We start from the raw sequence: 15100 nt of genomic DNA on the forward strand, positions 1-15100 counted from the left end.
ATTTGGAGTCATCAGACCAAAGGACAGATTTCCACCTAATGTCCATTGCTCGTGTTTCTTGGCCCAAGCAAGTCTCTTCTTAATATTGGTGACTTTTAGTAGTGGTTTCTTTGCAGCAATTCGACCATGAAGGCCTGATTCACTCAGTCTCCTCGGAACAGTTGATGTTGAGATGTGTCTGTTACTTGAACTCTGAAGCATTTATTTGGGCTGCAATTAGAGGTGCAGTTAATTGCTGATTTTCTTATCCTCTGCAGCAGAGGTAACACTGGGTCTTCCTTTCCTGTGGTGGTCTTCATGAGAGCCAATGTAATCACAGTGCTGGATGGTTTTTGCGACTGCATTTGAAGAAATTTTCAAAGCTCTTGAAATTTTCAAGATCGACTGACCTTCATTCTTAAAGTAATGATGGACTGTTGTTTCTCTTTGCTTATTTTAGCTGTTCTTGCCATAAGATGGACTTGGTCTTTTAGCATATAGGGCTAGCTTCTGTATACCAACCCTACCTTGTCACAACACAACTGATTGGCTCAAAAACGCATTAAGAATTTCCACAAAATAACTTTTAACAAGGAACACATGTTAATTGAAATGCATTCCAAGTAACTACCTCATGAAGCTGGTTGAAAGAATGCCAAGAGTGTGCAAAGCTGTCATCAAGGCAAATGGTGGAGAATGAAGAATCTCAAATGTTAAATATATTTGGACTTGTTTAACACTTTTTTGGTTACTACATGATTCCATATGTGTTATTTCATAGTTTTAATTTCTTCACTATTACTATTATTCTGGTCTATTAAAAATAAAGAAAAACCCTTGAATGAGTAGGTGTGTCCAAACTTTTGACTGGTACTGTATATATAAAACATTTTTCTTTACTTTCCCCCAATTGGGAGTTACAGTCTTGTTCAATCGCTGCAACTCCCCTATGGACTTGGGAGAGAACAAGATTGAGAACCATGTGTCCTCCGAAACACAACCCTGCCAAGCCACACTCCTTCTTGACACACTGCTTGCTTAACGCGGAAGCCAGTCCCGCAACAATGTGTTGGAGGAAACACAGTCCAAACTGAAATCAGCTTGCAGGTGCCCGGCCCGCCACAAGGAGCCGCTAGAGCGCAATGGGACAAGGAAATCCCGGCAGGCCAAACCCTCCCCTAACCCGGACAACGCTGGGACAATTGTACACCGCCTCATGGGTCTCCCAGTCGGCTGGAATCAAACCTGGGTCTGTAGTGACACCTCAAGCACTGCGACGCAGTGCCTTAGACCACTGCACCACTCAGGAGGCCCAGGATTTTTTTTATTGTGAGTTCCCCCAACAACAACAACCATTTGGAGCCCCCTAGCGCCCACAGCGCCCTATGCGCAGCATGTAGTCTGACTGTACAGTATGTATGTAGTTTACATCCAGACTGTTTGTGAAATCTGAACCATGGTTTGATGAAAACATGTTGGTGTTTTTTGCGCTATGAAAAAAATGGAATTTTCTGTTTGTGTGTGTGCATCAGTCCATTGCCTTACCTATGCTTAGCTCTATTGTCATGCAACAGTCACCCCTATCCCATGGACAGGGGGGTTGTGGAGGTGATACTCATTGTAGGAGGAGGTAGCTCGGGGCCTGATAAGAGGTCTGGGAAAGCCAGCAGCCAGACAGGTTTGTGGATCCCACTCAGACAGGCTAATAGCATGTTTCAGTCACTGTGGATGAGGCTGCTGTTGTTGTTTGACCATGGGTGCTGTTCAGACTGCGATTGCCCTTTGCAGTCGGCCTTGGAGGGACCCCTTCCACGTCTACGGGGGACTGCCGTGCAACTCACTCATTGCTGGTATGTATGATTTTCTCTATTTTTTTAACGAAATTATTTTATTCATCAAAATTGTTTTGTTTTGTCATAAACCCCTTATGTTGTAGTGGACTTGTGTTTATGTAATTGAGTAATATTACCGGCAGAGGGAGCCCCATCACATACTGTATCTGACCCTGGTCCATTCCCCTGCTGGATCTCTTGGACAAAAGGCAAGTTGTCTGGGCACCAGACCTGGGAAGAAAATAGTTATGTTTTAGTAGTTTATTTGAAAATTAGATTTGTTCAAATACTCAATATAGTCAACTATAGTTTACACAGTTTCAGGCAACTATACTGATCAAAAATATAAACGCAACATGTAAAGTATTGGTCCGATGTTTCATGAGCTGAAATAAAAGACCCCAGAAATGTTCCATACGCACCAAAACCTTATTTTTCTCAAATTGTATGCACCAATTTGTTTAAGTCCCTGTTAGTGAGCATTTCTCCTTTGCCAAGATAATCCATCCACCTGACAGGTGTGGCACATCAAGAAGCTGATTAATCAGCATGATCATTACGCAGGTGCACCTTGTGCTTGGGACAAGAAAAAGACACTCTAAAATGTGTAGTTTTGTCACACAACATAATGCCACAGATGTCTCAAGTTTACACTAGGGGTGTGCCCAGTACTCGGGAAAAACGAGTATAGTAACGGGATATTTTCTCAATATGATTATGACTCAAGTATTCTTTGTAATTATCTGTTAACTGAACAAAATTATTTTCAGATGCGTGCTGACAGCATCTTGCTTTCACTCAAACAGTGTGAAGCACTGTGTGCTCTAAACAACTAGTGGCTAGTCTTCTGTCTGTAAAGAATGAGCGGGGTATCGGTTGAGCCTGCTGCAACGATTGGATTAGAACAAGCGGCTCTCCCTCCACAGCAACTCTCATTTCAGACACGCGCACCTCTGTTGCACTCACTCACAGGAAATAACTAGATTGAACAACAATGACCAGCTACGGATTCTGATTCGTACACAACGTTTGGAGTTCTTCATCTCCAAACATTGTGTATTAATCAGAATCCGTAACTAGTCATTGTTGTTCAAATGAGTTATTTCCTGTCGACTTTGCTGAAGCCATATTGTTGTTTTGGTCTGTCTACTTGGCGTTGTTTATTAGGCTACTTTGTCTGTCGTTATGTGTGTTCCCTTGGCAACCATGAATACATGCCACTGATTATCCTAGCTTCATCTAAATCTGTGTCTGGAATAAATGCAGACAGTAGTAGCCAGCCATGCATTAGGCTATTTATTAGTCTGTTTCGTTGATAATTGAATAGGACTAAGTAAGTAAATCATGTGCATTTTCATCTGTCGGGTTGTTTACCTTTGAACAATGTGTGTGAATGAGTGAAAGAACATAACAATACACATTTGAGGTATAGGCTTTACCGGCTTTTAAAGCACACTTCAGGGTTTTCTGAGCACCACTAAATCCGAAAACAGAGTATGACAAGATTGGCACACATTTTGAAAAAAAATTTCGCTTAAGATCTCACTTGGTGAAGTCCATTTAATTTAAAGTGAATGAAAGGAACAACCATGTCTCAAAAACATTAATGGGTGGTAACTGTATAATTTACTCAAAAGGAAAGGCACTCTTGGAAACATTTGATTAAGGCTTTACACTAAACCATGAAAGAGTTAAGTCTGTGTACCCATATAGACACCAGAACAGTATAATACAATGGCATGAAACTCATGGTTTACAGACCACATCAGGCCTGCATATCACATTATGCTGGTGTGGCCGATATGAAATGGCTAGCTAGTTAGCGATGGTGCACGCTAATAGTGTTTCAGTCGATGACGTCACTCGCTCTGAGACCTAGAAGTAGTTGTTCCCCTTGCTCTGCAAGGACCATGGCTTTTGTGGCGCGATGGGTAACAATGCTTTGTGAGTGACTGTGTTGTCTGTGTGCAGAGGGTCCCTGGTTCGAGCCCAGGTTGGGGGGAGGAGAGGGATGGAAGCTATACTGTTACACTGGCTTGCAAGATGATGTGGAATTAATTCCTATTGGAATCCTGCCAATTTGGGGATTTTTTTTATCACCCACAAACTGTAGGCTTGCCAGGGTTGGTATGACTAGGCTATAAGACAACCTAAAGCATCTACACTGGAACAACCACTTTAGTAAAGGGTGCAATAAGTCCAAGTAACTAACATATTAGATTAATTTAGAAAATGTTTGTAATTTATATCTTACTAGTGTAAGATTAATTAATTAATTAATCAATCAATCAGTGGACATGCACAAACATAGATATTGAAATAAGCAATTCTAAAAAACAACCTGCAATATAGCATGCTGGGAAATATGCTAATGATGATTGTAGTTTTTGGTTCAAAGTAGTGATGTTCTGTTTGATACCGGAGCTCTGAGGCATGCTTTTAAATCGCTAAGCAGTGTACTTCAAAGCAGTGTGCCGATGCCTGTATCACTTCATCAGAAGCACGTGATCAATGACGTCTGAAGCTTTGTTTCATCGAACAACCACCTGATTGGTTTGATATTGGTTTGGTAGAAGACAAAAAGGCTACGCTGCGCACGCACTTCAGAGTGTAGGACGTCATCTATAATAATTTGGCTGCTTTAAATTATATTCACCAGCAGGTGACACCGGTGTCCACTGTGTTAATCAAAGCCTCAAGTAATGAACCTATTTTCGACACAATTGGCTGGAAAACCTCAATGCTTCAGGAAGCCTTGTTTCCCCATCACTAGCTCAAAGTGATGTGTATGAATTCCAGGCCCATTTATTAGGGTAAAAATCGGCCCTCAAAATAAGGACTTATGGAATATGTACGGTATGGTATTGTATTCATTTAAAAAAATATATAATAACATATTAACTTAGTATCTCACCGGGTGAAGTCTATAGGACAGACAATTGATGAATGCAACAACCATGTCTCTGTCACTAACCAATACAGTCATGGGTGGTAACTCTACAATTTACTCAAAAGTCAAGGCACTGTGAGTGCATCTCAACAGTCGCCAGTGGTTTCCTGGGTTGCTCCACGAAGAAAGAGCCTTTGATATTTTAATTAGAAATTGTCCACCAATACTGAATTTTAAAAGCCTGTTATATTAAAGGAAGTGCCCTTTAATATAGATCACATGGAGAATTCAATAAATCAGATTTTTTAAATATAAATAAAGGATTGCTTAAGTACCAAAATTCCTCATTTTGAAATGTCCCTCTGCCAACTCTGTGTCACTTCAAGGAAGAGTTTAACCCACTTAATCCCAACATGTCTCCAAGTTGTAAAGCCCTAGTTATTTTGTTGCTTTGACAAAGTCATTTCTTGAAGATTATTATTTATTTCATTTGATTAGTGATTAATTTACTTCTGTCCCTCATTTTAAGGTCAACCCTGTTACATGAACTGAACTCTCATTTTGGTGAAACTATTCCATTTGAAATATGTATTTCAAAAGAAACATTGAACATCTATTAGCCAAATTATAGAGTAAAAGCAGGCGAGCTTGTTCTACTCTTTTTGGCAATGTTCTGGTGTTTTGTGGTGTAAAACTGAGTGTGTCGAGTATAACACGTCAACCCTATTACCCCTAGATAGACAGGCTAGAAATGTATAAACAGTTTTTGCATTCAATTGCAACTCCCTGTTGCACACAACAAACTTCCATTCCTCATGTCACAAGAAGAAATCTTCAACCCTGTTACTTTATTTGACACTTAATAGGCACTTACTATAGTATTTAAAAAAAAAGTAACCTCTTGCGATGGGAAAACATGTTTTTATGAAGTTGAAAATGTGCTCTTTTATGACAGAATGTAATTAGGTGAAATCAAATGGAAGAGGCATAAAAGATGAGATGGGATGTGAGGAGAGTGGGGGTGGAGAGGAGCAGAGGAGAAGTGTGTGTACATACCTGGTGTGGCTGCAGGGTTTTTCCTCTCCTGTGCTCCTCTTATGCCAGTTTAGATTGAAAAGAAAAAGGTCATATCATCAAATGCCTGATGGCCAATCAGGTCTCATTAAGTCTCATTAGAGGGAGAGTCCTTCAGCCTACCGTCCTGAAACAGAGGTCATCAATAGTTCATCATCACATTAGGCATCACTGGATGCAACAGTAACCATAACAACAATGATTGTATTGATAATGTAATAAGTATGTATCCTGTCTATATACAGCTTTTGAAAGTGCAATACACTACAGCAATAATGACATCCAGGGAGTCTGTAATAGTGGTAATTATTAGAATTACAGGTTTGTGTGTGCTTTATTCATTTTGGCCCTGCATTATGTCGAAAATCCACTCGAAAGCCCCAACACAAAATGTTTTAAAAAGTCAGGCAAATAGGCTATAGGGGGGAGTGGAGTAAGCTGAGCCAAAGGCGTAAGTTGAGCCACCCTTGTTTCTATGAAACCATACACAAAATTAATAATTTTACGAAATATTTAGGAAGAGTTCATCATTTAATGGAGTCTGTGAAGGAAGAAACCACATGGAAAAAGTGGTAAATGTGTAAAAAAAAAAGAAGGATTTTCACCAAGTCAAATTAATTGATTGTGTTAGAGGTTTCATGATGTTTGTATCTAAACCAAAGTAGATCATTTAAAGTTAGTTCTGTACGTCAGTTAGGGTCTCTAGAAGCTTCAATATGAGAACCTAAACCTAGAATGAAAGTGCACCCTTGTAGCTGTGTAGGCTAGTATAGTCAAAATGTTTGCCTTGGGATAAGTTGAGCATATTGACGTGTTTTCTTTCTAGGTGCAATGCAAGGCATTACCGCTACGATATGAGGTAGCAACAGGGCCTGGCCTATGTTAAAAGTTTGTTTTAAAGTACAACGTGTTTGTTAGGTGTTAATCCTGCCTGTGTTAAAAAATGCTTATAATTATTAAAAGACAAAAAAGTGATTGTGATTGTTTTGAATTGTGAAATCAAGATAGACATGTTTTTAAAACAGTAGTGGTACTCTAAGGCTTCATGCCATAATGACTACCCTGTAGCACTCACATCTGTACTCATGAAATCCTTTGTAAGGCTGGTTATGGCACACATCAACTCCATCATCCCAGACACCCTAGATCCACTCCAATTTGCACACCGCCCCACAGATCCATAGACGACTCAATCTCAATTGCACTCCACACTGCCCTCACCCACCTAGATAAGAGGAATACCTTTGTGGAAATGCTGTTCATTGACTACAGCTCAGAGTTCAACACCATTGTTCCTTCCAAGCTCATCACCAAACTTAGGACCCTGGGACTGAACACCTCCCTCTCCAACTGGATCCTGGTCTTCCTGATGGGCCAACCCCAGGTGGTGAGGGTAGGCAACATCACCTCCGCCACACTGACCCTCAACACAGGGGCCCCACATGGGTGTGTGCTTAATTCCCTCCTGTGCTCCCTTTTCACCCATGACTGCATGGCCACGCACCACTCCAACATCATTAAGTTAGCTGACGACACGACGGTGGTGGGCCTGATCGCCAGCGACGATGAGAACGTCTACAGGGAGGATGACCTGGCAATGTGGTGCCGGAACAACAACCTCTCCCTCAACGTCAGTAAGACCAAGGAACTGACGGGGCTGCAAGTTTTTCTGTGTCCAAATCACTAAGGACATAAAATGTTACACACACTCCGTGCCTCTTCCCCCTCAGGAGGTTGAAAAGGTTTGGCATGGGCTTTCAAATCATTAAAAAGGTCTACAGCTGCACCACTGAGAGCATCTTGTCTGGCTCCATCACTGCTTGCTATGGCAACATTACCGCCCTCGATCAAGTGGTGCAACAGAGGATGGTGTGGACAGCACACTAAATCACGGGGGCCAAGCTCCCTGCCATCCAGGACCTCTATATCAGGCGGTGTGAAAGGAAAGCTCGGAAAATCGTTAAAAGTCTTCATCAGTCAAAATCTGTTTTTTCATGAAATTGGATGATATTTGAAGACCAAAGTATGAAAAATGACTGTTGCTTCTTCTACATTGATAAAGGTTGAACATAAAGTTACTGTTCCCTTCCTCATTTTAAACACTTGGATACATTATTAAGGATACATTATTAAGTGGACAAGGTGACATCACCTTAACTATCATTTTAATACAACTTTGGTAACATGATATTCTCTTACCTAATTTATATAATTATCGCCTTGTAACCAACATCGGAGAAGGCGTGTTTGCAGAGGGACATGGCTAGATAGCTAGATAGCTACTCTACTGGTGCCAAAATGTAAAATATAATTAAAAGTTTACCCTATTCATCTATGGCCAAGATACTTATATGTTTCCCCTTTCATCTGTGTCTGGAGTTAGCTAGTTACTGGCTAGCTAGTCCTTCAGCCAGCATGGAACAAAAGGGGGCGAGGGTCATTCAAAACTCTGATGCAGTTGTCAAGTCAACACATCTGTAGGTGCTGCTGTGAACTGCAATACAAGATAATATTTGTTCATTATATTGTCTTTGATATAAAATACAGGTCTAAAAATATATACAGTACCAGTCATAAGTTTGGACACACTTACTCATTCAATGGTTTTTCTTTATTTGTCCTATTTTCTACATTGTAGAATAATAGTCAAGACATCAAAACTATGAAATAACACATATGGAATCATGTAGTAACCAAAAAAGTGTTCAACAAATTAAAATATAATTTATGTTTGAGATTCTTCACAGTATCCGCCCTGTGCCTTGATGACAGCTTGGGACACCCTTGGCATTCTCTCAACCAGATTCATGAGGAGGTCACCTGTATTTTAAGGAAGAGGTGTGCCTTGTTAAAAGTTAGTTTATGGAATTTCTTTCCTTCTTAATGCGTTTGAACCAATCAGTTGTGTTGTGACAGGGTAGGGGTGCTATACAGAAGATAGCCCTATATGGTAAAAGACCAAGTCCATATTATTGCAAGAACAGCTCAAATACGCAAAGAGAAATGACAGTCCATCATTACTTTACTTTACTCTTCATTACATTACTTTACTTTAAGACAAGTTAGTCAATCCGTAACATTTCAAGAACTTTTGCAGTCGCAAAAAACAATCAAGCACTATGCGCTATGCCTCTGTTGCAGAGGATATGTTCATTAGAGTTAACTGCACGTCAGATTGCAGCCCAAATAAATGCTTCACAGAGTTCAAGTAACAGACACATTGCAACATCAACTGTTCAGAGGAGATGACGTGCATCAGGCCTTCATGGTCAATTTGCCGCAAAGAAACCACTACCAAATGACAAATGATAGTCCCACTAAGAAGAAGAGACTTGATTGGGCCAAGAAACATGAGCAATGAACATTAGACCGGTGGAAATCTGTCCTTTGGTCTGATGAGTCAAAATTTGAGATTTTTGGTTTCAACCGCCATGTCTTTGTGAGACGCAGAGTAGTTGACCGGATGATCTCTGCATGTGTGGTTCCCACTGTGAAGCATGGAGGAGGTGTGATGATGTGGGGGTGCTTTGCTGGTGACACTGTTGTGATTAATTTAGAATTCAAGGCACACTTAACCAGCATGGCTACCACAGCATTCTGCAGCGATACTCTATCCCATCTAGGGTTTGTAATCAGCAGGGGACTCTCCAGACTTTCCTGGTTTTAATAGAACTGAAATAACTGTTTGATACATAGAACTAGGAAGCACTGAATTGAGTGACGTGTGTTGTCATTTGTGTAAATAGGTGTGCTACTTTGTCCTAAAATGTTAAATAGAATTTGATCAGAAAGCGGTATATAGTGCATTGCAGTACTTGAGGTGGCACTACAGACCCGGGTTCGATCCCAGGCTATGTCACAGCCGGCCATGACTGGGAGAGCCATGAGGCGGCGCACAATTGGCCCAGCATCGTCAGGGTTATGGCAAGGCTTCACCGGCCAGGATGTCCTTGTTCCATTGCACTCTAGCGACTCCTTGTTGCGGGCCGGGTGCCTTCAAGCTGACTTCGGTCGGCAGTTGTGCTGTGTTTCCTCTGACACATTGGTGCGGCTGCCTTCCAGGTTTAGCGAGCTGTGTGTCAAGAAGTAGTGCGGCTCAATTGGCCTAGCGTCGTCCGGGTTAGGGAGGGTTTGGCCTGTAGGGATATCCTTGTCTCATCGCACACTAGCGACTCCTGTGGCGGGCCGGGTGCAGTGCACGCTAACCAGGTCGCCAGCTGCGCGGTGTTTCCTCCGACACATTGGTGCGGATGGCTTCCGGGTTGGATGCACGCTGTGTTAAGAAGCAGTGCGGCTTGGTTGGGTTGTGTTTCAGAGGACGCATGGCTCTCGACCTTCGCCTCTCCCTCGTCCGTACAGGAGTTGCAGCGATGGGACATGACTGTAACTACCAATTGGATATCATGAAATTGGGGAGAAAAAGGGGTAAAAAAAAGTACAAATTGCAAGCCGTTCATTCCTGGTGCTTTTTTCCCCATGCGAATGTTTTAAAATTCAACATATTTTACATAAGGTTTGTCTATGTCAGAAATTGGTTACCATGATGACATAATCCTGCGATAGAAATTTTACCCCCAAAACAAAACAGTTGCTGACTTTTTTCAAATCCAATGTATTTTTCACAAAGATTCCACATCACAATACGTTGACAAATTATGTTGAACAATGTTGATTTAAACAGTTTGTACCCAGTGGGCAACAATTGAGCTGGAATAATGGAATAATGGTGAAATTGACGGAATATTCATCACACACACATTGACTAAGATGACACAATGACATTTCACATTTCTCATTAAATGATAAACACTTAAACGTAAGTGTCCAGTCAGTGTCTTGTGTATACATAGCAGGTGAATGAGCTCTCCTAAATGCCAGCCATTCAAGGTACAGCCTTGACTGCTACATTGTTGAGTATTCCATACTTTCCAATAACCTTTCCACTTTTTTCTTAAAACCTCTTCAATTTGACACATTTATTTTGCATGTGTAGCACGACTACTGTTGTTCCCCTTAACTTTGATAGAGCACCCCATTCTGGCACTCGAAGGAATGAAAGAGATGGAATGAATGTTCGCTTATTGAGACTTCAATTGGTATCTTCTCTATGATTCACTGACTGGTCTTTTGAAATATACTGCGCTCTATGCTATGAAGACAAAGTGACCATTGAATACATAGTCTGAATACAGAGTCTGAATGACAATTCACCTATGGGAATAGGGAGTGGACTACAATGTACAAATCAAATATGCTGATTTCTCAAGAGGACTGCTGAGAAAAATGAATCATGTAATGGGCAACAGCTTGCTTCAACCCTTACATTATAATTCCTTAATGAGTCTTTGTGTTCTTCTCAAAATTAGATGATTCATGTTATTCTTTGATTATTAAGTGATTGTTAAACCAGCTCTGTTTCATGCTCAGCCTGTGCTTGTAACGGTTGTCATAGGTGGAAGAAGGTGAAGAGGACCAAGGTGCAGCGTGGTACATGTTCATGGTAGATTTAATAAAGAAACTGAACACTAGAACAAAAAAACAACAAAGCGGAACAAACGAAACGTGGTGCAGACACACAAAGACAGAAAACAACTACCCACAAACACAGGTGGGAACAGGCTACCTAAGTATGGTTCTCAATCAGAGACAACGATTACCAGCTGCCTCTGATTGGGAACCATACCAGGCCAAACACATAGAAATACAAAACCTAGACTACAAAACATAGAATGCCCACCCCAACTCACGCCCTGACCAAACTAAAACAGAGACATAAAAGAGGAACTAAGGTCAGGACGTGACAGTACCCCCAAAAGGTGCAGTGGCCGCAAACCTAAACCCATAGGGGAAGGGGCGAGTGAAGGGCGGCTCTGGCAGCTCCGGACTGACTGGCGGCTCTGGCAGCTCCGGAGTGACGGGCGGCTCTGGCAGCTCCTGACTGATGGGCGGCTCTGGCAGCTCCTTACAGGAGGGAGGCTCTGGAAGCGCTGGACAGGCGGGAGCACCTGGAGGGAGGAGACGGAGAGACAGCCTGGTGCGTGGGGCTGCCACAGGAGGCCTGGTGCGTGGAGGACGCACCGGATGGACCGGACCGTGGAGGCGCACTGGAGGTCTGTCCTGGCTGGATACTCCCTGTAGCCTGGCAAGTGCGGCGGGGTGGAACAGACCACACAGGCCTGTGCTGGCGTAACGTGCGTAGGGCTGGTGCCATATAAACAGGGCCGAGGAGACTCACTGGAGACCAGATGCGCTGAGCCGGCTTCATTATTCCTGGCTCGATGCCCACTCTAGCCCGGACGATACGAGGAGCTGCGACGTAGCGCACCAGGCTATGCCTGCGCACTGGGGACACCCTGCGCCTCATGGCATAATACGATGCCTGCCCGGTCAACCTCTCGCCACGGTAAGCACGGGGAGTTGGCTCAGGTCTCCTACCTGACTTAGCCACACTCCCCATGTGCCCCCCCCCAATAATTTTTTGGGGCTGCCTCTCGGGCTTCCTTGCCAGCCGTGTTCCCTTAAAGCGCTGGCTCCCTTTACCTGCTGCCTCCGCTCTCCTGGCTGCCTCCACTTGTTCCCATGGGAGGCATCCCTTCCAGCCAGGATCTCCTCCCATGTGTAGGAACCCTTCCCGTCCAGAATGTCCTCCCATGTCCATGAGTCCATTCCACGCTGCTCCTGGTGACCACGCTGCTTCGTCCTTTTTTGGTGGGTAGTTCTAAAGTGCTAAAGAAAATAGCAAAGGAAAGTTTGAGGTTCATTTTTTTTCATTTGTCACATAAAAAAAAAAAGGTATTTCCAGTGCAAACATATTAAAACAGGATTTTAAAAAACATGTAGAATGCATTTTAAACTATTAAAGTGCAAAAGTTCCAAAATAATTTCAAATTCTCACTCTGGCCTCCTCATCAGCGAGGTGATGGACGTTGATATGAGATCTGAGGGTATGAGGCATGGAGGAGACGGAGGGGCCGAACAGATTTAATAAAAATGCAAATGCTATTATCGTACATACAGGTTGTGAGGGATGCACTTTTAGGATAATCTATTGAAGGGATTTGGCAACTCGAGCCCTGGCAATTTGACCGGTAAACTCATGGGCACACTAGCAATGGCTGCCAGTCCTATGGTTGGCTGCGGCTGTCAGTTTGCTTTTTGCTCAAATTTTGATTACTTAAATGCATTGCCAGTTCTGAAACTTCCGAAAAAGCTTGCACATGAGCAAAATGGGAGCATAATGTTCCCTACTGAAATCTCTATAATATAATTGTTAGGATAACTACATTTAAAGTTGGTTGCTTGCCATGTGCTGCAGAGGGACAAACGAGAGCCATGAGAAAACCCATTTTAATCCATCATGGAAATAAAAGCGCTGAAAACAAATTGGCTACCTATTTAAAATGAAGATGGAGAACAAGCTTTGAAGGGAAAGTACTGGAGTTTTGGTTCAAGAACAGCCAACTAGCGCGAAAAGAATATATTAATTTATATTTGTTTTATTGAATATTCAAAACATACAATATACTTGCAGTGAAGCCGCTCAACAACTACACCACACCAGTCATCCAACAACTACACCACACCAGTCATCCAACAACTACACCACACCAGTCATCCAACAGACTCCCATTCAGAGCGACATACAGAAGCATCCAGGGTCAACGCCCTGCTCAAAGGCATGTCAACAGATCTCCCACAAGGCCCCCCCGCCCAAAACAAACAGGGAAGTGAACCCTCCAAGATCACCCCCACAGTTTCCCATAGCTGTCCCTCAACCATCTGAGACCCCTCCCACAGTCACCGCCCACAAGAAAAAGAAAATACTAAAAAATAAAATGAATTCCATTCCCCACCCCTAAGAAGGATAATGCAACAACAACCAAGACAATTAACTGATGAGAAAAAAAGAAAAAGACAAAAGAAAACAGAAAACAACAATGCAAAAAAACAACAAAGGACATCAAGGACAACTAAAATCATAACAGCAAGGCCAACTGTATATGTTTGAGTGCATGTCTGGCACTATTTACATATGTGTGTGTCCGGTATATGTGTATTTGAATGAGAGTGTGTGTATGTGCATGTGCACAATCACCTGCACGGCATCAGCCTCAGGCAAACCGGCATTAGCTGTAAAAACACTGCACCTCGGTGTCATTCAAACTTCCTTTTTATTATGTTTTATTTTGACTTGATTTTTATTTTTTATACTTTATCTTTGACCATCATTCTATCTCCTGCCCAGCAACTCCACTCCCACTTGTCTCCAGTTCCACATCCCAACCCTCAGCTTCTCTCAGCCCATCCCACCTATCTCTGCTGGCCAAAATAATATTGCGATATTGTCAAAACGATAAGATACGATATATCAGCTCGGAAAATTCCAGAAAATTATGTTATAGCTTTAGAAGCTTCTGATAGGCTAATTGACATAATTTGAGTCAATTGGAGGTGTACCTGTGGATGTATTTCAAGGCCCACCTTCAAACTCAGTGCCTCTTTGCTTGACATCATGGGAAAATCAAAAGATATCAGCCAAGACCTCAGAAAAAAAATGTAGACCTCCACAAGTCTGGTTCTTCCTTGGGAGCAATTTCCAAACGCCTGAAGGTACCATGCTCATCTGTACAAACAATAGTACGCTAGAATAAACACCATGGGACCACACAGCCGCCATGTTGCTCAGGAAGGAGACGCGTTCTGTCTCCTAGAGATGAACGTACTTTGGTGCGAAAAGTGCAAATCAATCCCAGAACAACAGCAAAGGACCTTGTGAAGATGCTGGAGGAAACAGGTGCAAAAGTATTTATCCACAGTAAAACAAGTTCTATATCGACATAAACTGAAAGGCCACTCAGCAAGGTTGAAGCCACTGCTCCAGAACCGCCATAAAAAAAAAGCCAGACTACGGTTTGCAACTGCACATGGGGACAAAGATCGCAAAGATCCTGCGGGGTGGCAGCATCATGTTGTGGGGGTGTTGAGGGACTGGTGCACTTCACAAAATTGATGGCATCATGAAGGAAGGAAAATTATGTTGATATATTGAAGCAACATCTCAAGACATCAGTCAGGATGGTAAAGCTTGGTCGCAAATGGGTCTTCCAAATGGACAATGACCCCAAGCATGTTTCCAAAGTTGTAGCTAAATGGCTTAAGGACAACAAAGTCAAGGTATTGGAGTGGCCATGACAAAGCCCTGACCTCAATCCTGTAGAAAATGTTTGGGCAGAACTGAAAAAGCTGAAAAAGCGTGTGTGAACAAGGAAGCCTACACACCTGACTCAGTTACACCAGCTCTGTCAGGAGGAATGGGCCAAAATTC

Source organism: Oncorhynchus nerka, linkage group LG1, assembly GCF_034236695.1.
Source record: "Oncorhynchus nerka isolate Pitt River linkage group LG1, Oner_Uvic_2.0, whole genome shotgun sequence".
NCBI classification, from domain to species: domain Eukaryota; kingdom Metazoa; phylum Chordata; class Actinopteri; order Salmoniformes; family Salmonidae; genus Oncorhynchus; species Oncorhynchus nerka.